Raw genomic sequence first — 15,317 nt, forward strand, 5'->3', positions numbered from 1 at the left:
TGTCATATATGTGGGCAACCTTCTTATTACAGGTGAGTATGAAGATATGATCAACCAAACTCGAAAGGCTTTGAGTTCTGAGTCTGAAATGACAAACTTGGGCTTGTTGCACTATTGTTTGGGAATTGAAGACTGGCAAGAGCCAGGAAAGATCTTCATCTCTCAGAAGAAGTATGCATGGGAGATCTTGAAGGCATTTGGCATGACCAAGTTCAAGGAGATAGCTACACCTATGGAGATGAATGCAAAGTTATCCATTGAGGATACATCAGCACTGGACATTGGGAGGTACAAGAGGATGGTTGGCAGTCTGATCTAGTCATGTAATACCAGACCAGATATCAATTTTGATATTGGTGTTTTGAGCAGGTTCTCAAACAAACCTCATGAGAGTCATTGGAAGGCTGGGATGCGGGTGCTCAAATACTTGAAGGAAACTCTCGACTATGGTATCACATACAGTTCCGGAACTTCTCTTGTGGGGAATTGTGACTCAGATTGGGCAGGAGACAGTGATTCCACGAAGTCAGTTTTTGGTTATTGTTTCTCTTTGGGTTCATAAATTTTCTCTTGGATTAGTAAGAAGCAGCCAATAGTGGCTTTGTCTTCTACCGAAGCAGAGTACAAGGCAGCTTGTTTTGCTGCATGTGAAGCAGTATGGTTGAGAAGGATCTTATGGCATATGGGAGTGCAAGATGAAGAACCAACTGTGTTGAGATGTGACAATTAGAGTTGCATGGCCATTGCCAAAAATCCAGTGTTTCATGCACGCACCAAACATATAGAGATCTAGTATCACTATGTGCATGATTTGATGGAGGATGGGATAGTGGAATTGGTCTACTATCCAACAGAGGAGAATGGAGCAGATATCTTCACCAAAGCACTTACAAAGGATCTGCTTCAAGTTCATCTTCAGAGACTCGTCTTGGCATTGGGCCGAGGAGATAGTTCACCTATGGGTGGACATTGAGGGGGGGTGTTAAATATGCTCAATGACCCACCCTCATAAGGTGACACCAATGATCCATGGTGCTCAAAGTTGTAAGGCCCCCATTATGAGGAGAAGCTAAATGTGAGCCCGGACATTGGTTGAGTCCTGACTTATATATCAGATGAGGTCTATGTGATCGGATGGCAAAAAGGTGACCATTGTGGGTCTAATCTTTGGGTTGGACAAAGTAGTTAAGCTAGTAGCAACTCTAGGCACATTGCATCGAGTTGCAAGGTAAGGGAGTTAAAAGAGGCCCCTATTTTGGGGTCCAAGGGCCGCTTCTACGGCCCCTGGTTGGGGGATCCTAGGGGGGACCAGTGGCCCCCTGGCGAGGGTCCAGGGGCAGTGCCCCCGGCCCGATGATAAAGGGAATATTCCCTAGCCGGCTAGTGGAGGCTTATATGGTAGATCGGTCAGGCCGACCTAACTGCCTTCACGGGCTATAAAAGCTAAACCCCTTCACAGCCATCGATCATCTATCTTTCACCCAGTCAGAGTTGTTACAGCTAGCCTTAAGCTCTTCACCTATCTTCTGTCTAGATCGCCATCTAAGCTTCACTGTGGAAGTGCACAGGTGGACAGAGCCATCTCTGTATCAATTGTTTGGAGCAAAAGAAATTTTCTAAACTCCTCTTATCTCTTGTGTACTCTCTATCTCTATCTCTTTCTTAGATTTTGTATAATCCAAATTTATGCAACTAGTGGGTCCCTAAAACCCCTATTATAGATAAATAAGACCATCGTTGATGTAAGTATCAATAAGATTCTAACCTTTAACTTTAAAAACTAACAAATTTTGCACATATTACATACAAGTCTACAAGCTCAGAAGCTTGTATTCTTTTCTACATGGGGGAGAGAGCTTCACGCTATTCTCCTAATCTTCCAACTATTCCTTACAAGGAAAAATGACCATTGAGGAGACCTTGACCTACCCACAGTCACTTTTTATGGTGAAAATGTTAAGTAGGTAAAGAAATGGCAAGTGAGTTATATTATATTTTTAACAGATAGATAATTCTAATGATCATTACTCTTTTTTGCTGATGGTAGCTCAACTAGTTGTTATTCCTCTATAGTATTACCCATATCTCACCCAACACTCATTAGAGACCCTCTCAGAACAAGCTAGTATTCACCAGACAATAAAGGGTAGATTTGATATATAGATTAGCAAGTAAGTGTGTGGGGAGTAGAACTTTTATGATTTGAGTTCTGAAAATTTTGAAAGGCTCTGTAAACACATACCAGTGTCAAGAATTGTGTGGCGGGAGGACTTGCTTGAGCTCTCCTTGAGCTACTATGCCAAACAAACACCATATATACAAGAGGAAGTTCACTCAAGAACACAAGAAGAGAGATAGAGGATAAAACATTTTCATGCTAGTTTTATTTTCTTTTTCTTTCACCCACAATACACAAAGTATAGATAAGATACAACATAAAGGAAAGTTGCCTACTAAGTCAAATAGTGCATAGCTGACTATATTAATTGACTGATGCTATAACTATGCTAGTTGTAGTACGTAGTTGCAACAAACCAAATATAACAAGTGATAAGTCAATGGCCATTTGAAGATCATAATGGCCGCCAATGTGCTAAGTGTAGACATATAGACCCATTTAACCATGTGGTCCATCATCAATATCCACACATGTTGAGCTTGTTGTCTCAACACTCCCCCTCAAGCTCAAGTACATCTCTTGAACTCCAAGTAGCTTCAAATTTTTGAAGCATCTTTGCACCCAATGTTTTTGCAAAAATGTCAACTATCTAATCCTATGTGTTGGCATATATCAAGTCAATCTCTCTTACAAGTACCTTCTCTCTCGCAAAGTGATAATGCACCTTGATGTGTTTTGTCCTAGCATAAAACATTGGGTTCCTATACCTAACTGTATGCTACTCATGCTGTCACAATAAATGACAATTGGATCATCTTCATGCACATCCAAATCACCCAATAACTTTTGCAGCCATACCATGTCACATGTTGCCACAGCAACATCGCTATACTCAGCTTATGTACTCAATAAAGCAACTATAGATTGTTTTTTTCTACTCCATGTAACTGTTGCACTACCAAGGAAAAACACGAATCCATTGGTAGATCTTTTGTCAGACATGCTACCGGCCCAATCTGCATCAGTGTATCCAAAGATCTGTATATCCTTACCTACCTCATAAAAAAGTCCATAATACAAAGTGGACTTCACATACCTCAATATGTGTCTAACTGCATCCAAGTGAGGCTTTCTAGGCATCTACATAAACTGACTAATAAGACCAATAGTATAGCTCAAGTCTAGCCTTGTGATAGTCGTGTAAATCAAACTTTCTACTATTTTCTTAAACATAGTAGGGTCTTATATCTCATCCCCAACATCAACACTCAACTTCACATTTTGCTCCAATGGCACTAAAAGAGGTTTACACGCTATCATACCATACTTGGATAACATATCCAAGCCATATTGCCTTTGGGACAGCCATATGCCATCATCACCTCAATACCAAGAAAGTACCTCAACTCACCCAAATCCTTCATCTCAAACTTCTTCTTCAAAAATTCCTTAACTTCAACAATCCCACTGTCACTGTTACCTTTAATAATCAAACCATCCACATAGATGACTATGATGACCAAACTTGCATCTCCCTTTCTTACATAAAGTGAGTGATTAGCATTAAAAACATAAAAGCTAATGTTGACAAGATACTCTTTGATATTGTCAGACCATGCTCTAAGTGCTTGCTTCAGCCCATAGAATGTCTTCTTTAACTTACACACATATGTGGGATGCTCTAAATCCTCATAACCTAGTAGTTACTCCACATACATCTCTTCTTGAAATTCACCATGCAAGAAGGCATTCTTTACATCCATTTGTTGCAAACTCCAAACTTTGGCTATTTCCAAAGCAATCACACATCTAACAATTGTTATCCTAGCAAGTGGAGTGAATATCTCTTCATAATATATGCCATAAGTTTGAACATAGTCTTTTGCAACTAGCCTAATCTTATACTTGCTAACATAACCATCTATATAATGCTTGATTTTGTAGACCCACTTACAACCAATAGCTTTCTTGCCCTTAGGCAATGGTACTAGATCCCAAGTCTTATTGGCCTCTAATGCAACCATCTTCTCATCCATTATTGCATCCCAATGATCATGACCAATAGCATCCTCAAAACTAGTGGCATCAACATCCCCAACCATCTTTACCATGTAAGCATAATGGTGAGCTACATAACCTTCAAAATCAAATCTTTTAATAGGGTATCTAACCTTGCTAGACCTACATATAACTGGATCACTCAATGAAGCCTTTACATTACCATGTGCTCTTTGTACACCTAGTATCATGACTAAATGAATACCAAGCTCATTATTCAAACTCTTTGAACCATCAGAATCTCCATCAAACCCCAAATGACTAGGACATGCCTTACTACCATCTGACACATTCTTCTTCCCTTTGTATTTGCTTGCAATACTTGTAGATGCACCTAAAGATGTGGGACTACTCCTTAGTCTCCCAGACTAAGGACTAATTGTAGATGTAATACCAAATGATGTTTTTGGTCCACTAAGGTTATGTGATTCTTGCCTTTATTCCTACACATAACTATCATGATCATTATCATTATCCAATGCATCACTCCTAGATCCATATCAATTGCTTATCTCATAAAAAGTAACATCCATGCTCCTAAACTCACCTAGGATAGAGTTATAATAGCAATACCCTTTCTGCTCTAAAGAGTATTCAATGAAAATTCATTTTTCAATCTTTGGATCAAGCTTTCTTTGTAACTCATCTTGCACATGAACATATGTAATACAATCAAACACTTTCAAGTGTGAAACATCGGGTTTCTTGCTTGTAAAGCATTCTTCGAGGGTCATTCCATGAACAATTGTGGGAGTTCATAATATAGACAATAGTATGAATAGCTTCAAGCCAAAAATATTTGGGAAAATTCTTTTCAGCCATCAATACTTATGAAACTTTTACAATATGCATATTTTTCCTTTCTCTAACCTTATTTTGTTGTGGAGTATACCTGCAAGTAAACTATCTCTTTATTCCATGAAACCTTTAAAAGTCACTTAACTCATTAGAGAGGTACTCTTCCCCTTCATATGACCTCAAGTACTTAATTTTTAAGTATGTTTTTGTTTCAATAGTACCCTTGAAAGTTTTGAAGTGCTCAAACACATCACTTTTGCCCTTCATAAAATACACCGATAGCTATCTTGAATGATCATCAATAAACATGGCAAAATATTTGCTACCACCAAGAGATATATTTCGTGTAGGCCCCCAAACATCTATATGTGCAACATCAAGTATATTCTTGCTCACATCTCTATCTTGCAAAAAGGTTGCCTTGCTCATTTACCAAAGCAAAATGCTTCACACACTTTATAAAATTCTACAACTCTAAAAGCAGGCAAGCCTGTAACCAACCCTTTGGACTGCATTGATTTCGGCCTTTGCACATTTGCATGTCCAATAAATTTGTGCCATATTTCAATATTTGTAACCACTCCTTTTTCTTTAGCATACGTAGCAGCAATTCTAGCATCTAAAGTGAACATGTGGCCAACTCTGCTTCCTTTTTTACCAATCTACACTTATCATTAGAATCTTTTATAAAACAACCTTTTGCATTAAATCTAAACTATGGCCCTTACTCTACCATATCTAGCCAACAGACACTAAATTATTTGTGATAGATTGTGCATATAATACGTCTAACACACTCTTTGTCTGACCATTATGCAAGGACAAAGTAAAATTTTCAATGTGTGAAATTAAGTGGCACGAATCATCACTTGTCTACACATAACCTAGATTTTGTAAATCTTGCATCTCTCTAAACCATTGAGCATGGCTAGTCATATGATTAGATGCACATGCATCAACATACCATATATCATCATGTGTCCCCTTTCCTATAACGGCATTTATCATATATTGCATAACAAATAGATGCTCATTTTTGTCTTCATTCTATCCCAAAGATGATGCATAGTTTCCTTGCTACAATTTGCCACTATGAATATTATCATTCTTAACATAACACTAGGCTGCAATATGATCTATTTTGCCACAATAATGACAAACAATACTAGAATTGTTAAAACCTCTATTCTGCCATCCACCTCTTCCTCTAGAGCTCCCCCAACCCCTAAAGTTTCCATGGTCTCTTGAAACCTGCATTTCATTGAATTGCTAATTTAACCTATTTTGTTGGTTATCACCAGCACGTCCCATACCATGAACTCTTGAAGAGGATTTGTCATGTCCCTTTCCTGAACTTGAGTAAAATGCTTGGACTTGTTCATCACTTCTTTCAGATGATTCACCTTGCATGTTGATCTCTTCAATAATCATGAGAGAGACCAATTCATCAAAAACTGAAAACGGCTTCCGTACATACACAGAAGTAACAAACAATTTTCGAGCCTTCTCATTATTGAGGCCACCCAATAGATGAAATCAAATCATCATCATTAGGCATTGCATCAATAGTCGCTAAGGCATCTGCAATGCTTCTCACATACTCATTTACAGGCATCTTCCCTTTCTTCAAAGTATTCAACTCTTGCTTGAGTTGAATCTTCCGTCCCTTTGTGTTTACTGAAAATATATTCTCGAAGATTGTCCAAGTTGCATGTGAAGTTTCTACATTTCTAATATGCCCAAGCATAGTGTTATCAATGCCTGTAGATAGCCAATATATTACCTTTTTGTCTTTTGCATTCTATTCTTTCTATGCCTTTAATTCTTCTATAGTTATAGGATTACTTAGCTCTAGCTCATTTTCTTCACCTGAAACAAACTCATATAGGCCTTTTTCAACAAGGAAGTTTGTCACATGAAACTTCATGATGGGTACTTGTTCTTATTCAGCTTCTCAATGATGGGATTTTCACTGTTCTCTAATATTATCACAAAATTGATATAAAATAAGTAAGTCTTCTGCAACCTTTCACAACAAGTGTACAATAGCACACCAAGTAGTCTTTTTTATTGACTACTCAATAGTATGTATAATCTGCAACATGTTAGTAGATAAAACTTGTGTTTGCTTCTAGGCAAACACCTAAAAAATTATTGATTCAAAATCTGTAACCTATGCACCCACTTTCAATTGACACAATCAAAATCATAGTACATCCTGAAATTGATGTCCACAACCTTATGGGTTAATAATAGGCCTTGAGACGGCCTCAAGTAGCCAAAAAAGCTACGGGTAAGCCCTAAAGAACATTGCAAAATATACAATGCTTTGCTCACATACCAAATCTCACAATAATCTAAGATTTTCACTTTGCCCTGCTTTTGGTGCCTCCACAGGCACTATTGAAGAGAAAGAGTGGAAGAATGGGAGAGCTTCTTACTTGTTGCTTACTTGCTTGAATCCTTGCTTCTTTCCTTCACTTTAGCCTTCAAAACCAATCTCTCTCAGTGGTGCTGCTTTGATACCATGTCAGAAATCGCGTGGTGGATAAACTTGCTTGAGTTGTTGCACCAAATACACACCATACACACAAGAGGAAGTTCACTCAAGAATACAAGAAGAGAGATGAAGACCAAACCATTTTCTTATTAGTTCTTTATCTCCTTCTTTCACCCACAATACAATGTACACAAAGTATAGATAATATATAATATAAAGGTGAAAGGTGAGAAGGATCGAAGCTTGCACTCGAGAGCTATGGCGAGAGAGCAAGAGCAAGAAAGAGAGAGACAAGAAATGGGAACTTCAATACTCACAATGTGTGATCGAGCCTTCCTTTATTCAAACTATCACTAAAAGAATAAAGAATAAAGTGACGGTGACGGACACCCGCCACCTGCTGTGTGCAGTGGCGGTGACTGTCAGTGTAGTAATACACGGGCGGCTAGGCGGAGGTGCCTTTATCCCCAACAACCTCCCACTTAAAGGCGAATTTTCCCTAGTGAGGAGTGAAAGGAAAAAGAAAAAAGACAGTACAACATGTACACATGTACAACAGGATAAGGAAAGACGTCATCTCATCCCACGCCCATCAAACTCCTGAGGAAGGCAAAGCGCTCTATAGAGAGGCTTTTTGTGAGCAGATCTGCAGGATTCTGGTCAGTCAAGATCTTAACAAGATCAACAGACTTGTCCTCAACGACCCCACGTATGAAGTGATACCTCAGCTCAATGTGTTTCGTCTTCGCATGGAAGACCAGATTCTTCGCTAACTGAATAGCACTCATAGAATCCGAATGCAGTGTAGGGGTAGGATCAATACCAAAACCAAATGACCCAACCAAATAGCCTCCTTGCAAGCCTCAGTGGCTACAACATACTCGGTCTCTGTAGTAGAAAGGGCCGTGCATTTCTGCACCCTGGACATCCAAGAAACAGTACCTCTAGCAAAGGTGAATACATAACCGGAAGTGGACTTCCTACTATCTGCATGTCCTACATAATCAAAGTTGGTGTACCCCACGACTCCTATATCCTGGCTACCATAGCATATGTACATATCTGCAATGCCCTTCAGGTACCTCATGATACCCTTCACGGAATCCCAATGCTTCTTGCCAGGTGTAGCTATATAGCGTGCCACAACACCAACTGCAAAGGTAATATCTGGACGAGTGGCGATCATGGCATACATAAGACTACCCACTGCGGATGCATAGGGAATCTTGGCCATCTCGGCCCTCTGCTCATCTGTCTGCGGACAATCAGCCTGTGATACCTTCACATAAGAAGGCAATGGACAGCCAATAGGCTTTACATTCTACATGTGGAAGCACTCAAGGACTTTATGAATGTACTCCCTCTGTGACAAGTAGAGGAGTCCCTGATGCCTGTCGCGTCTAATGCGCATACCAAGTATGTGAGCAGCCTATCCCAGATCTTCCATCTCAAAGCTCTTCTTGAGCTGAGCCTTAAGAGCATCTAGCTCATCATGAGTTTTCCTTGCTATCAACATATCATCCACATATAGTACCAAAATCAATAAAGAACCATCACGGGCTTTCTTCGTGTAAAGACATGGATCCATAGCACTTCTATTGTAGCCCTGTGACTGCATAAAGGCATCAAACTTATGATACCACTCCCTAGGTGCCTGCTTCAAGCCATAAAGACTTTTCTTCAATTTGCACACTAGATGCTCCATGCCAAGTTCTGCAAAGCCCTTAGGCTGCTCCATATAAATCTCATCATGCAAGTCCCCATGTAAGAAAGCCGTCTTGACATCCATTTGGTATAAATCCAAGTCAAGTTGAGCAACCAAAGCCAAGACTAAGCGCAGGGTGGTCATCTTAACCACAGGAGAAAATAACTCATCAAAGTCCACACCATGCTCTTGCTTAAAACCCTTTGCTACTAATCTAGCCTTGTATGCCAGCTTGGGGTGTCCAGGGGTACTTTTCAGCTTGTACACCCACTTGCATGGCAAAGCCTTCTTGCTCGTAAGCAAGGAAACCAAATCCCAAGTGTCATTCTTATATAAGGAGTCTATCTCAGATTGCATAGCCCTCTCCTAGGAGTGATTGTCACCCCTGCGCATAGCCTCATCATAAGTGAAAGGCTCTCCTGTATCTGTAACCAAGACATAATGCATCGAGGGCTAAAATCTATCAAGTGGACATATGTCTCTAGTAGACTGCTGCCTACCCAGTTGCCTGTCCAACACCCTGACCATGAGCATCTGCTACAGCTATAGGCTGTCCAACTGGCTGTGTGGGAGCTCTCGGCTCCTCCTGAAATATGAACCTGCGGATCTCAACAACTCTCTCAGGCTGCCAATGCATCTTGTCTTCATGGAAGACTACATCATGACTGCGGATGACTTTCTGCGCCTGCGGATCCCAGAGACGGTAACCCATCTCGCCTGCATCCCCATAACCAAGGAAAATGCATTTGACACTCTTAGGATCCAGCTTACTTCTCTTATCCCTGGGCACATGGCAAAATGCCTCACATCCAAAGACACGAAGATGCGCATAAGAGGGAGGTTTTCCAGTCCATACCTCCTCTGCAACCTAGAAATCCAAACCACTAGAAGGTGATCTATTTATGAAATGCACAGCCATATAACTGCCTCAACCCAAAAGCTCTGCGGTAGGCCTGCATGGCTAAGCATACTGCATACACGCTCCTGGATGGTTCAATTCATCCGCTCATCCAAACCATCACATAACTGCTCAAAAGCATGTGAGACATACTCACCCCCATTATCTGTCCTTAGGCATTTTAGCCTATACCTAGACTGGTTCTCAACCAATGCAAGCCATCTCTGAAACACAGCCAAGACATCGGATTTCAGCTTAATGGGATAAGCCCAAACTTTCTGTGAAAAATCATCTATGAAAGTAACAAAATACTTTGCACCACCCATAGACTGACAAGGCATGGGCCCACAGACATCCGAATGTACCAATGCCAAGGGCTCACTCATGCGTGGCCTACCAAACTTCTTATGTGTAGACCTAGTCTACCTGCCATAAAGACAATGCTCACATGAATCAAAACATGCATAATCAAGGGGCGGTAAGTACTGCAAACCAGAAAGCATTTTCATTCCCTTCAAAGACATATGGCCCAAACGGGCATGCCAAAGAGATACATGTGGAATAGAACCCACAGACAAAACATGATCAAGGGAAGAAGCGGATACAATCAAGGGATAGAGGCTGCCAGCCTTAACACCTCTCGCAATCACAAGTCTGCCATGAGTGAACTTCCATGCAGAGTCTCTAAAAGATACATGATAACCTGTGTCATTAAGCTGTCCAGCTGACATGAGACTGTGTGTCAAAGCAGGTATATGACGTACATCCTGCATAACAAAACTATTGCCAGAAGGAAACTGCAGTCTAACATCACCAATGCCCACAATATCAAGAGAGCTATCATCACCCAAGCGCACAGAACCCAAAATAATAAGGTATGAATAAAACCACTCTCGGCAAGGTGTCACATGAAAGGACGCACCTAAGTCCAAGAGCCAACACTATGTATACATAAAGTGTATCTCTATCATCTGCGAAGCACTAGAAGAAGCTGCAATGATATAATCATCATCAACATCCTTAGGCTGCATAACATTGATCTCTTCAATTTTAACACTGGACTTTGCAAGCACTATGCTGCGATCAGAAGACTTATCCTGCACTTTGTCTTTCCCCTTATCTTTGCGCCTTTCATTGCGCAGTTCATGGCATTGTGGCCTAATATGGCCCTTTTTCCCACAATGGTAACAAGTAACATCTGCATTCCTGCCACGGGATTTGCTACGTGACTTCCCACAAGACTTGGACTGAGATTTCTGAGAATCCCATCCACAGCCACAGCCACTGCTATGCTTTCCATATCCATCATTCCTACCTCTAATTGTCATAGCATGCGACACACGAGAGGCATCCAAATTCTTATGGTTAACCTCTTCCTGCAGAAGAGCACTCTCAACATCAGATAAATTCAAGGTAGCAGTAGAGGCACATAATGCAGTGCGAAATACATCCCATGACTCATTAAGAGTACCAAGCAAGAAAAGAGGAGTGACATCCTCTGCAAAAGTGATGTCCTACGAAGTCAAGTTCTTGAGTATAGCATGAAACTGGCTCAAGGGAGCGGACATGGTCACATTCTCCTTCATGCGCAGATCCATAAGCTGCTTCAGTCAATACATCTGACTCGTTGGACTTTTCTTGTCATAGAGATTCTTGATTTTATCCCACAACTGCCATGCACTCTGTTCTTCCTCAAATACATTGTAATGAACCTGTTCTATGAGAGATAATACAATAGTGGACTTGCATAACTCATCAAGCTCGAGCCATTCCTCATCTGGCATAGTTGCAAGCGGATGCCCACTCAACCTCAATGGTTTGATCTGTGATTTCTGTACCAACACCTGCCAAATCTGGCTCTTCCAATAAGAGTAATTCATACCATCAAGCTTAGTGATGTTGAAAATAGCATGATCAATGGACGAACTTGCCATAATGCAGGCTGGAAGACTGTAGACAGCTCAAAATTGCTTGATGTTTACTGTAGAAAATGACAAAAAAAACACCAAAATCGAGAGAAAATGGCAAGAAAAGTGTAACCAAAGATGCTGCCCACCAAGTACTAGTGAAAGTACATCATTTCAGAATATTTCAACATGAAAAAGCCATATCAGTCTGGAGCTATATGGTTGCTGTAATAAATGACAGCAAGGTACTGTGAGAGGCAATTGCTAACCAAATCACTACACCAAGTCAATAAATGACAACCAAGACATGACCAGCCATAAACGAGCATAAATCAACACCAAACAGTCATCGAGACCCTGAGCAAACACCCAAACATGTCACCAAAGCATCCGTCAGTGAGTAGGCATACCCCCTGGACAATAGGGCAAAGTATACATAACACTGGCAAGACCTGACACTAGTAGGTGTATGCTCACAAGAGTGCAAAGCCCAAGCTCAGGTCAAAAGCAACTCCAAGATATTAGTGCATGAACCATGCAACATTTCAGTGTAAGAGATCCCAAAGTCTCAAGTATTTGCAAAATGCTCAAATAGCATAAACCTCCTGCTCAATGTCGGTCAAGCATACAAGATGTTCCCAATGGCTCAAAAGGCGGATAAACGAGCTCAACAGCTCAAGCAAACCAAGTCAAAGTACCAGAGACAGGTAACCAAGACAATGCCTCAATAGCATCCCAAGAGCATGACGACTACAAAGCAATTGTAGGTAGCATCCATGAGCAAGACATACATCCCAATAAATATCTCTAACAACCAAAGTGACATCCAATACAAAATTCTGGAATAACAAAGGAGAATCCAAGCCAAGTCTTCAGAGAGCACTGAAGCTCAACAAGTACATGGTACACTGTGCCAAGACAAATGCATCAAGCCGTAGGCATCGGGTAAGCATGTATCCAAAGAGCATGTAACTGTCAAAGCACTAACCATTGTTAAGCATAGACCGATGTCAATAAGTGTGGGCTGAAATAAGCTCAAGCCTCCAAAAGCATCCGAATCCAATGACAAGCTCGAAGTCGTCCCTTGATGATCAATACATCATAGCATAACCCAAGACATACACCCGGAACCAATAGGCATATGTCAAAGCATGAAAGATAGCTTCAGTCCAAGAGTATTCAACATGCATTTACTGTTATAAACTGTGTATTTCGAGCCCCACAATCAGGCCAAAATCATAGCATTACATGTAGCTTCAATCCCCCAATCAATCGGGATGCAATAGGCATCAAACCGGTTATGTAGTCATGCCCAAACAAGCAAATCTGACATCACCATCACATCCAAAACGTGCAAAATCCCAACTTAGACTCTTACCTTGCCTGAATCGGGTTCCGAATGCCCGAGATATGACAAAAAGAGTGATTTTTGGGCCAGATTTTGAAATATGCACGAAAAAAAACTTGAGCTGGCCGAGGGGTTTTGTTGTCCCACGTGTCAACAATGAGGCCCAAAGGGAGCACAAATGGGGGCCAAAGAAGACCTACACCAAGCCTCATCAAGCCTTGATAGGCTGAAATCAAGATCTAGGTGAAGGAAGCTCCAAGAGGTGTGAGTTATGGCTGCCCACAACCTGTGAAAACCCTGTTTACCTAGACCTATGGACTAAGATAAATCTCTGAAATAATGAAGCAATACCTCAATGCCAATGCCTTGATGGTACGTCAATAGGCTGGGAAGAAGCTCGGGAAGCCGGGGAGTGATGGGAGCTCAAGAGGATGAGCTATGGCTGCCGGGAAGGAGACCCAATGCGAGTGGGGAGTCGATGGGAAGCTGAGAATGCCACGAGCCAAGCTCAAGAGTCGGGAAGACGTGCTCTTATACCAGTTGAAAGGTGAGAAGGATTGAAGCTTGCACTCGAGAGCTATGGCGGGAGAGCAAGAACAAGAAAGAGAGAGACAAGAAATGGAAACTCCAACAGTCACAATGTGTGATCGGGCCTTCCTTTATTCAAACTATCACTAAAAGAATAAAGAATAAAGTGACGGTGTGACTGTCAGTGTAGTAATACACGAGCGGCTAGGTGGAGGCGCCTTTACCCCCAACAAAAGGAAAGTGGCCTACTAAGTCAAACAGTGCATAACTGACTATACTAGTCGACTGGTGCTATAACTATGCCATCTATAGGTAGGTGCAACAAACCAAATATAACAAATGATAAGCCAATGGCCATGTGAGGATCATAATGAACATTGACGTGCTGACCCATCTAACCAAGTGGTCCATCATCAATGTCTGCACATGTTGAGCTTGTTATCTCAACAACCAGACCACCAGAGAGCTTGTAGCCAAATATGGCTTAGCTAACTACATCCAAGCCACTATAACCAATATTCACTTCATGACATACTTAGCTTTCATTAAAAAATATCACCCAAACATTGGATCTAGTAGATTTTCCTACACCTTAAGGTATGATAATTGGTTTGTAGAGAGGATAGCAAATTTTGCACTCGGGCCAAAATTGGTAGGAGAAACACTTGGAATAAATGTTGGAATAAGTAAACCCAATAGAATATAGAAAACACTTCACATAGAACAGAGATGGGATGATTTAGTAATAAACAGTGAAGGAGTGCTATTGAAGGCCGTCACTAATGAAGAACTCTAAGTCATAGCACATATATTCCACTATCACTTTATCTACAACAAGGCTACCACCATCCTAGCTAAAGTCCCAAAATGACTAGTAGAGGACATCATAATAAGAAACATAGTCAATCAAGTGAATGCCCTTTGGTTGGAGTACATGACAAAATTGTTGGGAAAGGCACACAAGGTTCTCTTGAAGGACCCAACACTAAAGTTAAGCCTCACAGAGGTATGCAATAGTATAATCAAATATGATAGTGCACTGACTTATGTCATAGTCACTAGTGTGGGTGTCCCTCTACAAGAAATCATGCCATCCATATATAAGCCCCAAACCCAACCACCAATATCACATAAGAGAACACAACACCTAGGAGAAATAGAAGAGGCAAAGAGAAGAATTTAAAAACCCCAACCTCATTGAGGCAAATGATTTTGGGCTTTAAGAAAAGACTACAAGCTTCGAGAGAGGGATGTAGCACTCAAAGTCAAGGAGGAAGAGATGGACAAGCTACGCAAACAATTGCTCGAAATCAGTCAAAAACTGACAAAGGCCTCTCTCCAGTTGGCCCAAGAAAAAGTAAAAATAGACTTGCATGAAAGATACACAACAAACCATTAGTAGGTACATGGCTAGTGAAAAGCTGCATATGAGGGTTGCAAAAAAAGATCGATGCTA

The sequence above is a fragment of the Lygodium microphyllum genome, chromosome 6 (genome assembly GCF_053477565.2).
Source record: "Lygodium microphyllum isolate KBCC chromosome 6, Lygodium_microphyllum_v1.1.10, whole genome shotgun sequence".
NCBI lineage: Eukaryota > Viridiplantae > Streptophyta > Polypodiopsida > Schizaeales > Lygodiaceae > Lygodium > Lygodium microphyllum.